The 19,519-nt window shown below is 42.7% G+C and overlaps 1 long non-coding RNA gene across 1 annotated transcript in view; it reads left to right on the forward strand.

Moving 5' to 3' along the window:
- Positions 1–606: 606 nt before the first annotated feature.
- The window catches only part of LOC120638498, a 32,367-nt gene continuing 13,454 nt past the window's right edge, over positions 607–19,519 (forward strand). The window contains exons 1-2 of the long non-coding RNA XR_005660191.1: positions 607–791; positions 1,491–1,555. This is a non-coding gene — a long non-coding RNA (uncharacterized LOC120638498). The remainder of the gene's footprint in view (positions 792–1,490; positions 1,556–19,519) is intronic.

Genomic DNA, 19,519 nt, shown 5'->3' on the forward strand with positions numbered 1-19,519 from the left:
ACAATAGGGAAATTACAGTATCTGGGGAACCAGACTGACATTGATTCAAGATACTTGAAAGTGACTTATTCTTCCTCCCTCTTAACTCCATGTGCATCAACCAATCTGAATGAGTTTAATTATCATCCAGTGATGTTTTAGGGAAATATTCATATTTGTTAATGAGATTTAGTTAACAGCCTCTTGCAAAGATGACTCTGGTCTCACCAAGCACACTTCCTGACAAAGACTTTTTTTTTTTTTGTATAGACCAACCCAGTCTTGTTACTGTTCAGATTTTTCTTCTTTTTATTGGTATTTGTTAAATGTTTACTGTGTTCCAATCACTGTAGTAAATGCTGGGATGGATAGATATAGGCTAATCAGGTTGAATATGGTCCAACTTCCACATGGGGCTCACAGTCTTATTTTCCTTTTTATGAATGAGATAACTAAGGCCCAGGGGAATGAAGTGACTTGCTCAGAGTCACACAGCAGACAAGTGGTGGAGCCAGGATTAAAAACCCAATCCTTCTGAATCCCAGGCCAGTGATCTATCCACTAGGTCAGAATTGGCTTCAATTGGTCTCCTCCTGCAGGTATCACATTGATTTGTGTTACAGGTGACAACAGGATATTGGAGCAGCTGTTGAATGTTGAGCTGAAATGGGAAATCCCTCAAAGAGGAGAGATATGGTGAGATCATTTGTGAAGCAGTCCCATTTGGCTGGGAGCTAGGAAGAAATCAAGATGGCAGCTAAACCACGGGGAACAGAGCAACCAGAAGCTAAAGAAGTGTTATTACATATAAGGTAAGGAATTGGGTGAATCACTGTTGGCAGTGTGAATGGGCTATCCTTTGCTATGCTATTCTATAGTTATGCTATGCTCCCAAGTGCTTAGTACAGTGCTCTGCACACAGTAAGCACTCAATAAATTTGATTGAATGAATGACACAGCAAGATATTTAGCCACATGGATAATCACTGGAAGCAACACTGGCAGGAGCTTTTCTTTTTGCTGTTTGTTAAGTGCTTACTATGTGCCAGGCACTGTACTAAGTGCTGGGGTAGATACAAACTAATCAGGTTGGACAGAGTCTGTATCCCACATAATAATAATGGTGGTATTTGTTAAGCACTTGCTATGTGCAAAGCACTGTTCTAAGCAGTGGGGAATATACAAGGTGATCAGGTTGTCCCACGTGGGGTTTATAGTTTTAATCCCCATGTAACTGAGGCACAGAGAAGTTAAGTGACTTGCCTAAAATCACAGAGCTGGCAAGCAGCGGAGTGGGGATTGGAACCCATGACCTCTGACTCCCAAGCCTGGGCTCTTTCCACTAAACCACGCTACATAGGAATCACAGTCTTCATTCCCATTTTGCAGATGAGGTAACCGAGGCCCAGAGAAGTTAAGTGACTTGCCTGAGGTCACACAACACATAAGTGGCAGATCTGGGATTAGAATGCAGATCCTTCTGACTCTCAGGCCTGTGTTCTATGCACTAGGCCATGCTGCTTCTTGTGGGAACTTGTGAAGAAGGAAAACATCAACACGTGTAAGAAGTGTTGGGGTAAGTTAAAGGGGGGTACATTTATAAAGACCATGTAAGAGAAGTTAGAAAAGTGGAAAGAGCACAGGCATGGGTGTCAGAGGACTTGAGTTCCTATCCCAGCTCTGCCACCTGTCTGCTGTGTGACCTTGGGCAAGTCACTTCATTTTTTGTTGTGTCAGTTTCCTCATCTGAGGATTCAATACCTGTCCTCCCTTCTACTTAAACTGTGAGCCCCAGGTGGGATCCGATTACCTCATATCTACCCCAATGCTTAGTACAGTCTTTAACACACAGTAAGCATTTAACAAAATGCTACAATTATTTTGATATTATTAGAAGGCTCAGGAAGATTTCAGGTAGGTTCAAGGATGGTGATAATAGTAGCGGTAGTAATAGTTAGTCTATAATACAAGAATTGTATCTAAGTTGATGATCTTGTATCTACTGCAGAGCTTAATCCAATGCTTGGCACATCATAAGTACTTAAATACCACTTATTGTTACTATTGTAGTGTTTATGTATAAAGCATTGGGAATGAAATACATATATGAGGTTTAGACACGATCCCTGGCCCCCAAGAAGCTCACAACCTAATAATGAGAAGGGGAGGGAGTTGGCAACTGAAGCATAAGAAAAGGCGAACAAAAATACCAAAGACAAAAATGGCAAAAAGCACGAAAGGAGCAATGGCTTTGCAGACTTTTCACATGTTTAACCAATAGGCACAAAGCTCGTCCTCTAGACTGAAAGCTCACTGTGGGCAGGGAATGTGTTTCTTGTTGTACTCTCCCAAGCGCTTAGTTCAGTGCTCTGCAAACAGTAGGTGCTCAATAAATGTGATTGAATGGATGAACCCTAGTTATGGTGGTGGCCTCAACATTCTAAAGGTCCACCCTGTTCAGTCCTTCCTGGGCTGGAGCAGGGGTGGATAGTTGTCCTGGTGTCATGGGGTGGGGCAGCATCTCACCTATGAGCCTGGGGACCAGAGCTTGTGTGAAAGAGAAGTGGTTGGTGGATGGATAACTGTGGGATGGGTTATTGGAGGGAAGAGTTAAGGGTGCTAAAAAGTTGACAGGGCAGTTATTTCACTGTTCTGCCAAACACCCTATGGGTCTCTGACAGAGGCAGAATGCTGGGCTTGATGAAACATTCTTACGACAACTGCCTCATGTTTGAATGTCAGTGACAACATTAGGTTTGACTATAGACCCATGTGGAGAGAGGGAGAGAAAGTGAGAGAGAATGTCATTTAGTGGAAATAGTAGTATTCATTCTATAGTATTTATTGAGTGCTTACTGTGTGCAAAGCACTGTACTAAGTGCTTGGGAGAGTATACTATAACAACAAATTGATACATTCCTGCCCACAGTCTAGAGGGGAAGACAGACATTAATATAAATTATCAATATATGCAGATATATACATAAGTGCTGTGGGGATGGAAGGGAGGATGAATGAAGGAGCAAGTAAGAGCGGTACAGAAGGGAGTGGGAGAGGAGGCCTAATTCAGGGAAAGCTTCCTGGAGGAGAGTAAACACTTGCTGTATGTAGAGCACTGTACTAACTGCTAGGAACTGGAATACAGTTGAGAATGGACCTTGTCCCTCAAGGGGCTTATAACAGTGAAGGGGCACAGATAGATTGGAATTGAAATCAATAAAACTGATGCTGTTCTATTCCTCAATCTACTTCTCTTCCACTGTGTGTCCTTGGGTTTTAACCTTTTTATGACTCATTTCCTTGTCTGACATAGGGGGTTGGTGATTCAGGGATGATATGAGAATCTTCACAGGATTGTTATATGGAAAAATGAGATCACCCAGACAAAAAACTTTGCTACCCATGGAAGAAAGGCAGATTTGCAAATTCCAGATATTATTATGCCAACTGAAAAGATGTATATAGAGTTGTTTGTTTTGGCAGTTTTCCCATTGAGGAAGATGAGTTTAATACTTCCATTGCACCATAATCACTGTGCCTAGAGGCTGTGGGACTAGCAGGAGTATAATTACCAAGAGTCTGTGATGTTACATTCTTGGTTCAGTTTCTTTCTTTTCACAATTAGTTCTGTGTCCTAGGACACTGTCTATGTAGTGGAGAAAAATGACAGGTGTGAGCATGTATAAACAAGAAGCAGGAAATTACATAAAAGATTGAAACTGCGGCAGCATGAGCCTGAAATTCTTCTCATTTAGCCACAGCACACTGATTTTGTTTTTATTTCATGTATTTGTTTGGTGATATGTTTCATCATTTCTGATGGATTTATGTCCAGTCCCTTCTCCCCCATCATACTCTTGGATTATGGGCTCTCTGAGAAGTGGGGACCACGTCTGATTCCCACCTGTGTATTCTCTCCCAGTGCTTAGTACAATGCTCTACACACAGTTAATAACTAATAAATACTATTACTACTACTATTATCGTTACTGTCCAAGGAATTCCCCTTCTGGAGACACTAGTTCTAGCTCTGAATAGATAAGATAATTTTAAGAAAAATTACTGAAGATTTGGGGTGTGGATAATTAACTTGGGAAACTTGGAGGAGGTGGCATTTTAGGGCTTTGAAATAATTATAGCTATAATTATGGTATTTACGCACTTACTATGTGCCAAGCATTGTAATAAGAGCTGGGGTAGATGGAATATGATCATTTTGGATGCCACATAGGGCTCACAGTCCAAGTAGGAAAAGAGGATTAGAAACTCCATTTTACAGATGAGGAAACTAAGGCATTGAGAAGTTAAGTGATTTGTCTAAGATAACACAGCAGGCAAGTGGCAGAGTCAGGATTAGAACACAGGTCCTCTAGCTCCCAGGGTAATCTTTCCACTAGGCAATGCTACTTCTTAGACTGGGGCTGGGTGGCAGGTTGCCACAGAGGAAGGAAACAAACCTAAGTAGCATGACAAGGAAAAAGAGCTGCTCCATCTCACCCTGCAGTCCAGTGATGAAGAGAAGCACCATGGCCTCATGGAAAGAGCATGGGCCTGGAAGTCAGAGGATCTAGGTTCTAATCACGACCCCACCACTTACCTGCTGTACGGCCTTAAGCAAGTCACAAAGCTTTTATTTTTTCCTCATTTGTAAAATGGGATATGAGCTGGGGATATAACTGGGGATAGAGCGTTATACTAAGCTCTTGGAAGGGTGCAATAGTGTGTACAATAGTGTTGGTAGAGATGAAGCAGCCTGGCTTAGTGGAAAGACCATGGGCTTGAGAGTCAGAAGTCATGAGTTCTAATCCCGACTCCGCCACTTGTCAGCTGTATGACTTTGGACCAGTCACTTAACTTCTCTATGCCTCAGGCACCTCATCTGTAAAATGGGGATTAAGACTTTAAGCCCCTCGTGGGACAATCTGATAACCTTGCATCTATCCTAATGTGTGGAACAGTGCTCAGCACCCAGTAAGCACTTAACAAATACCATCAATATTATTATTATCCCTCCCTTCAAAAATCTTACAGTCTAGTTGGAGATATATACATTAAAATAAATTACAGGTAGGAGAGGCAACTAAGTATAAAAACAGGTAGGGCTGTGGGAGGTGGAGGATTAGAGCTGAAGCCTTGAGCGTGGATGAGTTCCCCAAGAATGTAGCCGAAGAGCAAGTGACCCATCAGTCAACAGTTAAGGGATGAGGGGAGGAAGAAGACAGCAAAGGAAACAGAGAAGGAACTGCCAGAGATATAAGACAGACAAGAGAATAATGAATCAGCAAGACTAAGCTCAGGGAGACTTCTAGAGAAAAAGGGAAGGCCCCCACTGTCCAAGTAGGATTGGAGTAGAAAAGATGCCTTTGGACTTATCCAGTAACTTTGGAGAGTGTGGTCTCGTTTGAGTGAAGGGGATGGAAACTTGACTAGAATAGGTTGAGGAGACAGTTGATGATGAGGCAGCAAGAACAAGAGACTATGTGTAAAGGTGGGCTGCCAGAATGGAGACTGAGCACCAAAAGGCTGTGTGGTCTGTGACAAGAAAAACCTTACTGAACCCCCATCTTTGATAACTTCATGATCCTTTTCCTCCTTTTCTTCTCAGGCAGGAGGCAAATTTTTCTCAACTTTTCTTCAAACATCCACATATTCTGATGAGCAAACACTTAAATACACACACACACACACACACACACACACACACACACACAACCCCTCCCTTCAATCCCCAACTCCCCATCCTCCACTGGGGCAGCATAAATTTATGTACATCATTAATAAAATAAAGTAATAAATGTACAAATATACACCAATGTGGGGAGAGGAAGGGGATAGAAGAGAGGGAGTAGGAGAAATGGGGAGAGGAGGAGCAGAGGGAAAGGGAGGGCTCAATCTGGGAAGGCCTCCTGGAGGAGATGAGCTCTCAGTAGGGCTTTGAAGAGGGGAAGAGAGTTAGTTTGGTAGATGTGAGGAGGGAGGGCATTCCAGGTCAGAGGTAGGATATGGGCCAAGGGTCGACGGCGGGTCAGGCAAGAACAAGGCACAGTGAGGAGGTTAGGGACAGAGGAGCTGAGTGTGCGCGCGTGGGCTGTAGAAAGAGAGAAGGGAGGCGAGATAGGACGGGGCAAGGTGATGAGGAGTTTTGAAGCCAATAGTGAGGAGTTTTTGCTTCATGCGAGGGTTGATAGGCAACCACTGGAGGTTTTTGAGGAGGGGAATGACATGGCCAGAAAGTTTCTGTAGAAAGATAATCCGGGCAGCAAATGTACCATTTATTTAGTCACTGGCATATGGTGAAGCACCTAGCTCCTGCCCCATGAATGCTTCCCACTTGAGAGGAATTCACTAATGCAGCCAGCAAGATCTTTCCCTTCCTCTTTTCCTTCTTCCCATGGGCTGTTATCCTCCAAGTGGTGAACTCCTCCACCAAGCCAGCTGAGTCGCTCTGGTGTCAGTTGACCCAGTAGGCAACCCACCTAGGGGAGTTCCATCCTTAGTCCTTCAAGAAGAGAGTCAGGGAATTCATTCCAGTTGTCTCCAGTTCCACTTCTGATACCAAATTTATGTCATCGGGTGGAACCAGCTGCCAGGTAACTCATGAATTTGCAGATCTGAGGGTTGGAAATGGATTCACAGACTTAAGGGTTTTGAATAATGGAAGCAGGCTTATTAAGATTATAGTACAAGGAATTGCAAGAGGTATTCTACAGAGGGCATAGCTATTCCTAGACTAATTAGCAATGAACACACTGGTCAGCATGATATCCAACTACTAGCATCTGGTAAAATTGGGAAGGAGACAATGGTTGTCTCCTTGGGCTACCTTTCAAATAACCCCAAATGGGCTACCTTTCAAACCATGCCAACAAGGGTTACCTTTCATAATCACCCAGGGGTCAAGGTCCCAAAAGAGGGTTGGGGGGATATTCACTTCTACCTCCAACGAGTAGGGCCTTTAGGTCACTGGGCACCACACAGGGTCTGACAGAGTGGGAGACCCCGACTCTGAGTAGAGACGACTCGCCACATCCATGTGACTGAGTTCAGCCTACTACCAAGAGTTCTTGGAAACCTCCTCCCCAGATAGACCTTGCTACTTCCAGATCCTCTTCCCTTCTGTTGGTTTCCAACCTAATTTGCTTGTGTCCTCCCCAGCACCTGACACATAGTAAGCACTTAACAAATACCACAATTATATTTGGGGTGAAATTAGGTCATGGGACAAGATCCATTGCAATTTTCTCATTTCATGTCTAATTGTACAGCCTTATTGCTCACCCAGCCCGTGTGTGTGTGTGTGTGTGTGTGTGTGTGTGTTTAGGAGTGGGGGAGGGGGGATGTTGGATCCGTAGGGCGCTGGGAAGTTTGGCAACTGTTAATGCTCCTTATCACTCACTGCCAGCCCCTCTGGTGCTAGTGAACTTAGCTTGTTAACTTGGCCAGGGTATGACGGTCACATTCAACTATCAGCATTAAAATGGAGCTACTATATTAATGGGAAGCAGTGGAGCCAGAGGACCTGGATTCTAATGCCACTTGCCTGCTGTGTGACCTGGGGCAAGTCATTTAATTTCTCTGTGCCTTAGTTTTCCTCAACTACAAAATAGGGATTAAATATCTGTTCTCCCTTCTACCTAACTTGTGAGTCCCATGTGAGACAGGGACTGTAATGGGCCTAATTAATTTGTATCTATCCCAGTACTTAGAACAGTGTTGGGCATATAGTAAGTGCTTAACAAATACAGGTGTAGTATGTGTGTAAATGTATATACACATAAATGCATACATACTAGAAGATTGTAGTTGTTAAAAGAATTCTGTTATTCTCCATTTTAGAGATGTGGCATTTGTAACTATTTAAACTTTTGTACTGTCAGAAAAATAGCTTAGGAGGCAAAGGACGTGGGTCCTAATCCCAGCTCTACCACTTGTCCGTTGTGTGATCTTGGGCATGGGGATTAAGACTGAGCCCCATGTGGGTCAACCTGATTACCTTGTACCTACCCCAGTGCTTAGAACAGTGCTTGGCACGTAATAAGCACTTAACAAATAGAGTTATTGTTATTATAGCATGTATATGTAATATATTTACATTATGCATGTGCAAATATATATGTATACTCTGTGTGTGTGTATATATATATAAGCGCTTAACAAATACCAACATTATTATTACATATATATATATATATATATATATATATACACTCACACAGGTATAGTTTATCTTTTAGTCCTCCCCAACATTAAATTGATAATTCCATAATGGGAAGATTTGGGAGACACAATCCCTACTCACGAGTAGTTCCCAATCTAGTGAGAAGATGGTCACAAAACAATTACAGAGGAAAAAGAGACTGGAAAAGTGGATTTGAGTAAGTGCTTTAATAGTAAGTTATATAAGTCTATATGTATGGAAGTGTTCCAGTTAGTTGTGAGTGAATTAATGCTAAAGGGGCAGGTGTAAAGGACAAATCTGGGGGAAGACAATTTAATTGTGATTAATTTAAATTTAATTGTGAAATGCCTCTTGCAGAATACAGAATTTCAAAAAGGCTGTGAAGATAGAGCTATGATATGGTGGCTTTGAACAGGGATGCAGTTCCAGGGATGAGAAAGGGCATGAGCAAAGGTCAGAGGAAGGAGAGTTGAGAATGAGGCACAGTGAGAAGGTGAGCTTCAGTGAAATGACTGCAAACTTGTTGCGGGCAGGGACTGTGTCTACCAACTCTGTTATCTTGTACTCTCCAGAGCACGTAATACAGTGCCCTGGATGCAGTAAGTGCTCTATAAATGCCATTGATTAATTGATTGCTCTTGGCCTATTGAGTTGGAAGAGCATCCAAATGCTCTTGTTTCACCCTTGATTTGGATGCTCATACATGTACATGTACATAGTAATATTTTAGAGTAAACTGCTTAGAGTAAAATACGGATTATAGATAGGGGGAATAGGGAGTAGACTGATAGCTGAATCTGGTCCTAACATGATGAGTTCCTGGATGACAGTGGGGTCATTTGGGTGGCGAGGATGGGATGAATCGAGGAAATATTGTGGAGGAGAAAACAACCATATTTATCTGAAGGAGTTTGAGGAGTCAAAGATAATGACTGTGTTGTGGATTCAGAGAAGAGGAGGGTGGTAGTGTTCTCAGCTGTGATGGAAAAGTGAAGAGGAAGGGAGGATTTGGGAGTGAAGATGAAAAGTCCAGCTTATTGTGTTTTTGGTGGTTGCGGGACATCTAAGTGGAAATATCCTGGAGGGAAAATTAAATGTGAGATTGCAGAGAAGCTGGAAGGTCAGGGCTAGCGACATAGATTGAGAGTCATTCACTTCCTTTTCCCCTTCCCTTTTTTGTACTACACTGCAAGCTCCTTATGGCCACGGTTCATGTCCCCAACTTTCTGGTATTATATTCTCCCAAGTACTTAGTATAATGCTCTAAAGACAGTAAGCTCTCGATAAATACCATTGATTGCAGGTGATAGTTGAGGACATGGGATCAAATGCATAACGTGAGAAGAGTGGAGGATCTTGAACAGAACCTCAAGGGCCACCCTCTGCTAGGAGGTAAGAGGCAGAAGAAGAGCAAGAGAGAGAGTTGAGCAGGAGCAGTCAGAGAGGTAAATACTAGGAGAGAACTGGATCATTAAAACCAAGGTTCACAGATTCATTCATTCAGTTGTATTTATTGAGTGCTTACTGTGTGCAAATCACTGTACTAAGTGCTTGGGAGAGTACAATACAACAACAAACAGATACATTCCCTGCCCACACAACAAGCTCACAGTCTAGAGGTGTGGGTGACATACTAATATAAATAAATTAAAGACATATACATGTGCTCTGGGGTTGGGAGAGAGGATGAATGAATGGGGCAAGTCAGGGTGACGCAGAAGGGAGTGGAAGAGGAGGAGAGAAGGGCCCATTCAGGGAAGATTTGGAAGACTTCAATAACTTGCCTTCACTAACATTTTGAAATGGGGGACAGCAATTATCTTTCTCATATGAAGAGGGAAGGTGTTCCAGGCCAGAGGCAGGATGTGAGCAAGAGGTCAGCAGCAAGAGAGATGAGAATAAGGTACAGTGAAAAGGTTAACGTTAGAGGAAAAAGTGTGCAGGCTGGGTTGTAGAAGGACAGTGGTGAGATGAAGTAGGAGGGGACAAGGTGAATGACTACTTTAAAGCCAAATGGTGAGGAGTTTTTGTTTGATGCAGAGGTGATGATGATGATGGTTTTTGTTAAGAGCTTACTATGTGCCAAGCACTGTTCTAAGCACTAGAGTAGATATAAGGTAATCAGGTTGTCCCACATGGGGCTCACAGGCTTAATCCCCATTTTTCAGATGAGGTAACTGAGGCACAGTGAAGTGACTTGTCCAAGGTCACACAGCAGTCAAGTGGCAGAGCTGGGATTAGAACCCATGACCTTTGACTCCCAAGCCTGGGCTCTTTCCACTAAGCCACACTGCTTCCACCGCTGTGTATGGGCGACCACTGGAGTTTCTTGAAGAGTGGGGAAACATGGTCTGAATGTTTTTGTAGGAAAATGATCAGGGTAGCAGAGTGTAGTATGGACTGGAATGGGGAGAGAAAGGAAGCAGGAAGGGCAGTAAGGAGGCTGATTTAATAATCAAGATGGGATAGGATAAGTGCCTGTGTTAATGTGGTTACAGTTTGGCAGTCAAGTGGTAAATCAGTCAGTGATATGTATTGAGCCCTTACTGTGTGCAGAGCACTGAATTAAGAGCTTGGGAGACTACAGTGAGAAGCAGCATGGTTTAGTGGAAAGAGCCCAGACTTGGGAGTCAGATGTCATGGGTTCGAATCCTAACTCTGCCACTTGTCAGCTATGTGACCTTGGGCAAGTCACTTAACTTCTCTGTGCCTCAATGTGACCTCATCTGTAAAATAGGGATGAAGACTGTGAGCCCCACATGGGGCAACCTGATTACCTTGTACTACCCCAGCATTCAGAACAGTGATTGGCACATAGTAAGCTCTTAACAAATACCATTTTTTTTACAATGCAACAGAGTTGGTGGACAGAGTCCCATGCCCACAATTCTAATTCCAGTTCGGCCACTTGTCTGTTGTATGACCCAGGGCAAATCACTTAACTTCTCTGTGCTACAGTTACCTCATTTGTAAAATGGCGATTAAGACTGTGAGCCCTATGTGGGACAAGAACTCTGTCCAACCTGATTTCTTTAATAATAATAATAATAATGTTGGTATTTGTTAAGCGCTTACTATGTGCAGAGCACTGTTCTAAGCACTGGGGTAGATACAGGGTCATCAGGTTGTCCCACGTGAGGCTCACAGTCTTAATCCCCATTTTACAGATGAGGTAACTGAGGCACAGAGAAGTTAAGTGACTTGCCCACAGTCACACAGCTGACAAATGGCAGAGCCGGGATTCGGACCCATGACCTCTGACTCCCAAGCCCAGGCTCTTTCCACTGAGCCACGCTGCTTCTTTGTATCCACCCTAGCATTTAGTACAATGCTTGGAACACAGTAAGCACTCAAATACCACAGTTATTATTCATGACAATTTCAGGGGGTCCTAGACCCTCAACCCCCAACTTGCTTCAGAGCCTTTGCCTTCCCCTCCCAGATCCCTAGGCTGGAGGTTAAGTGCTGAAAACTTTGAAAAAAATCTATACTGAATATTGCCAATAAATAAGGAATAGAAAGTTAGTGTCCTTTGTAAAATGGGACAAGGCCTCCCTAAACACATACTATCCTCAATAAATACTTTCTTATTTAATAATAATTATTACTATGATAGTATTTTTAAGCACTTAATATGTGCCAAGCACAGTTTTAAGTGCTAAGATAGATTCATATTAGTCAGGTTGGACACAGACCCTGTCCCACATAGGGCTCACACTCTTATTCCAATTTTGCAAAGAAGTAAAGTGACTTGCCCCAGGTCACCCAGCAGACATGTCAGAGCCGAGATTAGAATCCATGAGCTTCTGACTTCCAGGCCCTTTCTCTATTCACTAAACCACGCTGCTTCTCCAATTTTTATAACTCCCTATTTCAGATATAGACATTCCCTTGGGTGCAGTCACACAGGGTACATACAGCTCATATTATTGCTTGATAATCCCACAGTCCCCTGCATCCTTGCAAAATGTCATTATGCCAAAATGCCAGTGGACTAAAAGGTTTTGGTCTCTCCACCACCAGCTAAAATTTGGGGATGAAGAAGTCTTGCTTTCAATTTTAGGAAAGTAAATAAGAAGCAGCATGGCCTAATGGCTAGAGCATGAGCCTGGATATCAGAAGGACCTGGGTTCTAATTCCGGCTCCCCCACTTATCTGCTGAGTGTGACCCTGGGCAAGTAAGTTAATTTCTCTGAACCTCAGTGACCTCATCTGTAAAATGGGGATGAAGATTTGTGAGCCCTATATGGGACATGGACTATGCCCAAGCGGATTATCTCCTATCTTCTCCTGGTCTTGGTACAGTGCTAGATACACATAAGCACTTAAAAAATTCCATTAAGAAAAGGTAGAAATAAATTTAAGGAGAGCCTTATGGAAAGAGGTGTTCAAAAGGAGTTGGACTGGTACAAGGTACTTTATGAAGATAGGAAAAAAGTTGCTATTCAATGTAAATTGTATAAATATTTCACTGAATATGAAAAAATCACATTACCACAGTCAGGTCTTTCTGAACATGCTACCAAGTATAGGAATGTGTACATACTTCATATAGTTAATGTATAATGCTATGTTTGAATTACTTTAACAAAGATTATAGTTTATTGATGCCTTACCATGCTTTAACTCCAGATTTTAAAACCCTCAATCCAATTGCCCCCCTCTAACCTTATCCCCGAGATTCCCTACTTCAATCCAGCCCACAAAGTATGGTTTTTTAACACTAACCTACTCACTGTACCTTGATTTCATTTCTCTCCCCAATGACCACTCCTGCTTCTGGCCTAGAACTCTCTCTTCCTTCACCTCTGACAGACGATTACTCTCCTCACCTTCAAAGCTGTACTAAAAGCACATCTCCTCCAAGAGACCTTTCCCTATCAAGCTCTCATTTCCTCTTCTTCCACTTCCTCCTCTGTCACCCTTGCACTTCATTCATTCAGTCATATTTATTGAGTATTGTGTGCAAAGCACTGTACTAAGCACTTGGGAGACTACAGTATAACAATGGACAGACACATTCCCTGACCACAGTGAGCTTACATCTAGAGGACTGCACTCTTTATTCACCCCTCCCTCAGCCCCCAGCACTTATGTACATATCTGTAATTTATTTATATTGGTGTCTGTCTTCCCTTCTAGAATATAAACTCCTTGTGAGCAGAGTACGTGTCCACCAACTCTTTTATACTGTACACCCCCATGTGCTTAGAATATTCTGGACACTGTCAGTGCTCAATAAATATGATTGATTGCTTAATGTGACAGTATAAAACTCATACAGGAATTTTGTATGAATTTTGCAGGGGTTTTGGAAAAGATCCCAATTTATTCCCATGATACAGCCACATTTTTGAAGAATTCATCACAACTGTATCGTGAGGTATCCCTGTACTGAGAATAAAAGACTAGACTTTTTGAATTTAATTTGCTGACTTCCACACTACTTTGCTGTGTGTTCCCAGGCAAACCACTTCCTTAACCTCTCAGTTCTTAGGTTTAGTAACTCTGTAATGAGGCTCACTATCACCAAGCTAGGTTTGTAGAGCAATGATTACCTAAGATGAGAAATGCCAGCAAGGTACAAAAAACTGTTTTAATTATTGTCTTGGTTTGATATCATATTATTAAATATACATTCAGTGAAATTGGGTTATATCAATCACTGTTGGTGTGATAGTATATATAAATCAAAACATTTTCTCACAACTGATTCCCATAGATGCTTACTTAACTATATCTCATATTTGTTCATCTGGTGCCAGCCACCTCACCTCACCTCACTATACCTCAAGCTCCCCTCTGACCCTTTATCCATGTCCTCCTCCTGGCCTGAAACTCCCTCCCTCTTCATATATGACAGATCACTACTCTCCCCACTTTCAAAGTCTTAATAATCAACTAATTATCAACCAATGTTATAATAATAATTATGGTATTTAAGTGCTTACTATGTTCCAGGCACTATACTAAGCACTGAGGTGGATACAAGCAAATCGGGTTGGACACAGGCCCTGTCCCAGCTGGGGCTCACACTCTTAATCCCCATTTTACAGATGAAGGAACTGAGGCCCAGAGAAGGGAAGTGACTTGCCCAAGGCCACACAACAAACAAATGGCAGAGCTGGGATTAGAACCCCTGACCTTCTGACTCCCAGACCCATGCTCTATCCACTACGTCATGCTTATATATTGAGCACTGTGTGTATGCTGAGCACTGTACTAAGCAATTGGGACAGTCCAATACAACAGAGTTGGTAGACATGTTTCCTTACCCACAGGGAGTTTACAAGACTAGAGAAATTATTAAGTATTGATTGTAAATGCATTGATTTATTAATGTGAAATATCAATCAATCATATTTGTTGAGTGCTTATCTTGTGCAGAGCACTGTACTAAGCACAACAGAGAAGCAGTGTGGCCTAATGAAAAGAGCATGGGCCTGGAAGTCAGAGGACCTGGGTTCTAATCTCAGTTCTGTCAATTACTTGTTGTGTGACCTTGGGCAAGACACAACTTCTCAGTGCCTCAGTTTTCTCAACTGTACAACAGGAATAAGATGCCTGTTCTCCCTCCTACTTAGACTGTGAGCCCCATGTGGGACAGGGTCTTTCTCCAACCTAATTAACTTGTACCAACCCCGGAGTTTAGAACAGTGTATAGGATATATTGAGCACTTAACAAATACCATAATACAAACAAGCAACAGAGTTAGTAGGCACTATTCCCTGCCCACGATGAGTTGAAGGTCTAAATAATAATATAATTTAAATTAAAAACAATTAAAATTTATTAAAATTACATTTTCTCAGAAGATACCCCCACACACCTTAAACCCTCATTTCTCCTAATCCTTCTCCCTTCTGTGACATTTCTGCACTTGGATCTGTGACCTTAAAGCATTTGCTTTCCCCCCCCACCCCTACCATCCTCAGACCACAAAACTGAGGAAAATATCCTTACAGTCTGCCATTTCCTCTTTCTGTAACAAAATGAATTACCTGTCTCCTCTCTAGATCGTAAGCTCCCTGTGGGCAGGAAACATGTCTACTAACTCCATTTTAGTGTATTCTCCTAAACCCTTAATAATAATAATAATGATGATGCTATTTAAGTGCTTACTATGTGCCAAGCACTGTCACTCACCCAGTACATGCTCAATAAATGCCACTGAGTGAGTGATACACATACGGATGTCAAGTATGGAGAGATACCCCAACCTGATTTGAATTTTTTAGGAAATCCTGCCATTTTCTAACTTCTGATTTCCTCTTCCCTGACTCCCTTCTGCGTCACCCTGACTTACTCCCTTTATTCATTCCCCCTCCCAGTCCCACAGTACTTATGTACCTATCTATAATTTATATTAATGTCTGTCTCCTCCTCTAGACTGTAAGTTCATTGTGAGCAGGGAATGTGTTTGTTATACTGTATTTTCCCAAGTACTAAATACAATGCTGTGCACACAGTAAGCACTCAATAACTCTGATTGAATGACCAACTGATGTAATGTCAATTCAGTCATCTTTTGGTATTATTCATTGCTCTGACACTTTCAGTATTCTAAGGTTTTGTGATCCCAGGTTCCTTGAAACTACCCCTTATCATTATTCTAGCTTATAAAGTTGAGAAGCAGCGTGGCTCAGTGGAAAGTGCACGGGCTTTGGAGTCAGGACTCATGAGTTCGAATCCCAGCTCTGCCACTTGTCAGCTGTGTGACTGTGGGCAAGTCACTTAACTTCTCTGTGCCTCAGTTCCCTCATCTGTAAAATGGGGATTAAGACTGTGAGCCCCACGTGGGACAACCTGATTCCCCTGTGTATACCCCAGCGCTTAGAACAGTGCTCGGCACGTAGTAAGCGCTTAACAAATACCAATATTATTATTATTATTATTATAAAGTATGGAGTGGGATGCTGCTATCACAATCAATCAAAGGTATTTATTGAGAACTTACTGTGTGTAAAACACTCCGCCGCTTGTCAGCTGTGTGACTGTGGGCAAGTCACTTAACTTCTCTGTGCCTCAGTTACCTCATCTGTAAAATGGGGATTAAGACTGTGAGCCTCGTGTGGGACAACCTGATTACCCTGTATCTATCCCAGCGCTTAGAACAGTGCTCTGCACATAGTAAGCACTTAAAAATACCAACATTATTATTATTACTAAGCACTTGGTAGGGTACAATATAGCAGAGTTAGTAGACACATTCCCTGCCCAGAGGGAAGTTACAGCCTGGAGGGGGAGACAGTCATTAAAAGAAGTCACAGGTAGAGGAAATTGAAGCATACAAAAATATGTACACATAAGTGCTGAAGGGCTAGAGTTGACATGAATATCCAAGTGTTTAAGGGATACCAACCCAAATACATAGGCAACACACAGGGAGGGAAAATTGGGTGGAGAAATATGAGGGGTTAGTCAGGGAAGGTCTCTTGGAAAGATATGATTTTAGTAGGGCTTTGAAGATGGGAAGCAACATGGTCTAGTGCTCAATAAATATGATTGAATGAAGGATTAGAGTTCAGGTCCTGTAACTCCCAGGCCCTTGGTCTTTCCACTAGGCTATCCTGCTTCTGTCAGTATTATTAAAATGGTGTTCTGTGAAATGTGAAGGAGTGGGAGGTCTGGGCCAGAGGAAGGATGCAAGCAATGGGTTAATGCTGAGGTTGATGTAGAGGAAGTGGTGGTATTAGAGGAACAAGGTACATGGGCTGGATTGTAGTAGGAGATGAGAAAGATAAGGTAGGAGGGGGAAAGGTGATTGCGGAAGCACAGATGGCCACCATGGGGAGAGTTGAGCCCTGTGGGGCATCTGCCCCACAGAGACCAGCTATTCAGACAGGCGGCCACCACATCCATCTTGGTAACTTAGCTTAGTTGTGAAATGGTAAGAAGTTTGATGTGGTGGTTGGTAGGCAACAATTGGATTTTGCGGAATGGGCATATCAATTATTCATATTCACAGAACACTGTAATCAGAGTGCTGTACTAAGCTCTTGGGAGACTACAATATGAGTTGGTAGAAAGAGTGATGGTCTGTCAGATATAAAGGAGAGGAAGTTCCAGGCCAGAAGCATGACGTAGGTGAGAGGTCGACAGTAAGATGGATGAGACTGAGGAACAGTAAGAAGTTGGCATTAGAGGAATGCAGTGAATGTTCTGGGTTGTAGTTGGAAATCAGAGAGGTAAGTTAGGAAGGGACCAATGGTAGAGAGTTTCTTTTTGAGAAGGTGGATGGGCAGCCACTGGAAGCTCTTGGAGAGGGAAAACATGGACTGAATTTTTTTTTTTGGAAAATTATTCCAGGCAGTAGAGTGAAGTATGGACTGGAGTGGGAGAGATAGGAGACAGGGAAGTCAACAAGGAGATGGATGCAGTAGTCAAGGTGGGATAAGATAAGTGCTTGGATCAGCATAGTAGTAGTTTGGATGGAGAGAAAGAGCATATTTTTGGTGACAAACTGAATATGTGGGTTGAAAGAGAGATGAGTCAAGAATAACACCAAGGTTTGTCTTGTAAAACAGTGATAAGTGAAGTCAGAGAGAGGACAGCATTCACATGGGAAGATGAGGAATTCTGGTTTGTACATGTTAAGGTACAAAGTAGGGATGTCCTGTAGGAAAGAAGATAATCGAAACTACAGAGGAAAGAAATCTTGGAATCATTCACACAGAAGTGGTAGTTGAAACCACGGGAGTGAATGATTTCCTAAGAGACTGGGTGTAGTGGAGACTAGAAGGGGACCCAGAACTAAGCCTTGAGGAATTCCCACAGTTAGGGGGTGGAAGGGAGAGGAGGAACTGAGAATGAGTGGTCAGAGAGATGGGAGGAGAACCAGGGTAGGACAGTTTTTTGGTGTTTCATTTTTATGACATTTGTTAAGCACTTACTCTGCACCAGGCACTGTACAAGTTAATCTAGTTGGACACAGTCCATGTTCCACTGGGGCTCACTGTCTTAATTCCTATTTTACAGACAAGGTAACTGAGGCCCAGCAAAGTTAAGTGATTTGTCCAAGGTCACACAGACGAGTGGCCCAGTCAGCATTAGAATCCTAGGGTTGTGCTCTTTCCTCTTGGTCATGCTGCTTCTCTATGACATTATCAGTAAAGGCAAAGTTAGATAATGTTTTCAGGAGTGTGTCCATAGTATCAAAAGCAGCTGAGTGGTCAAGGAGGATTAGAAAAGAGTAGAGGCAGTTGAATTTGGTAAGGAGGAGATCAATGGTGACCTTTGAGAGGGCAGTTTCTATGGAGTGAAGGGGCTGGAAGCCAGATTGGGAGGGGTCGAGAGAGAACTGGAGCAGAGGAAGTAAAGGCAGTGTGTAGAGAAAACACTCAAGGAATTTGGAAGGGAACGGTAGGAGGAATGTGCAGTGAATTGCTTTATTTTTTTTTAGAAATTTCACTCAGTAGTGTGAGCAGGGAACGTGTCTACCATTTCTGTTATATTGTACTCTCCCAAGCACTTAGTACAATGCTCTGCACACAGTATGTGCTCAATAAATATGATTGAGCTCTTAGAGTGAGCAGAGCACCATATTAAGCACATGGAGAGTACAATACAATAGAGTTGGTAGACAAAATCTCTGCCACAAGAAGCTTACAGTCTAGAAAAAAGGGCAAGGTAGCAGAGTGAAATATGGACTGGAGTTGAGAGAGGCTAGAGACAGAGCCTTAGGTAAATAAGTTAATTCATTCCATCGTGTTTATTGGGCACTTACTGTGTGCGGAGCACTGTACTAAGCACTTGGAATGTACAATTCGGCAACAGATAGAGACAATCCCTGCCCAACAATGGGCTCACAATCTAAAAAGGAGAAATGGCCAACAAAACAAAGCAAGTAGACAGGAATCAATACCATCAAAATAGATAAATAGAATCATAGATATATACACATCATTAATAAAATAGAGTAATAAATAATATATATAAATATACACAAGTGCTGTGGGGAGGGTAAGGGGTAGAGCAGAAGGAGGGAGTAGGAGCAATGAGGAGGGGAAGAGGGACAGAGGAAAAGGGGGGCTCAGTCTGGGAAGGCCACCTGGAGGCGGTGAGCTTCCAGTAGGGCTTTGAAGATGAGAAGAGTTAGTTTGGCAGATGTGAGGAGGGAGGGTATTCCAGGACAATGGTAGGACATGGGTCAGGGGTTGATGGCGGGACAGGCGAGAATGAGGCACAGTGAGGAGGTTTAGTAGCAAAGGAGAGGAGTGTAAGGGATGGGCTCTAGAAGGAGAGAAGGGAGGTGAGGTAGGAGGGGGCAAGATGATGGCGAGCTTTAAAGCCAATAGTGAAGAGTTTTTATTTGATACAAAGGTGGATAGGCAACCCCTGGAGGTTTTTGAGGAAGAGAG

Source organism: Ornithorhynchus anatinus, chromosome 1 (assembly GCF_004115215.2).
Source record: "Ornithorhynchus anatinus isolate Pmale09 chromosome 1, mOrnAna1.pri.v4, whole genome shotgun sequence".
Classification (NCBI taxonomy): domain Eukaryota; kingdom Metazoa; phylum Chordata; class Mammalia; order Monotremata; family Ornithorhynchidae; genus Ornithorhynchus; species Ornithorhynchus anatinus.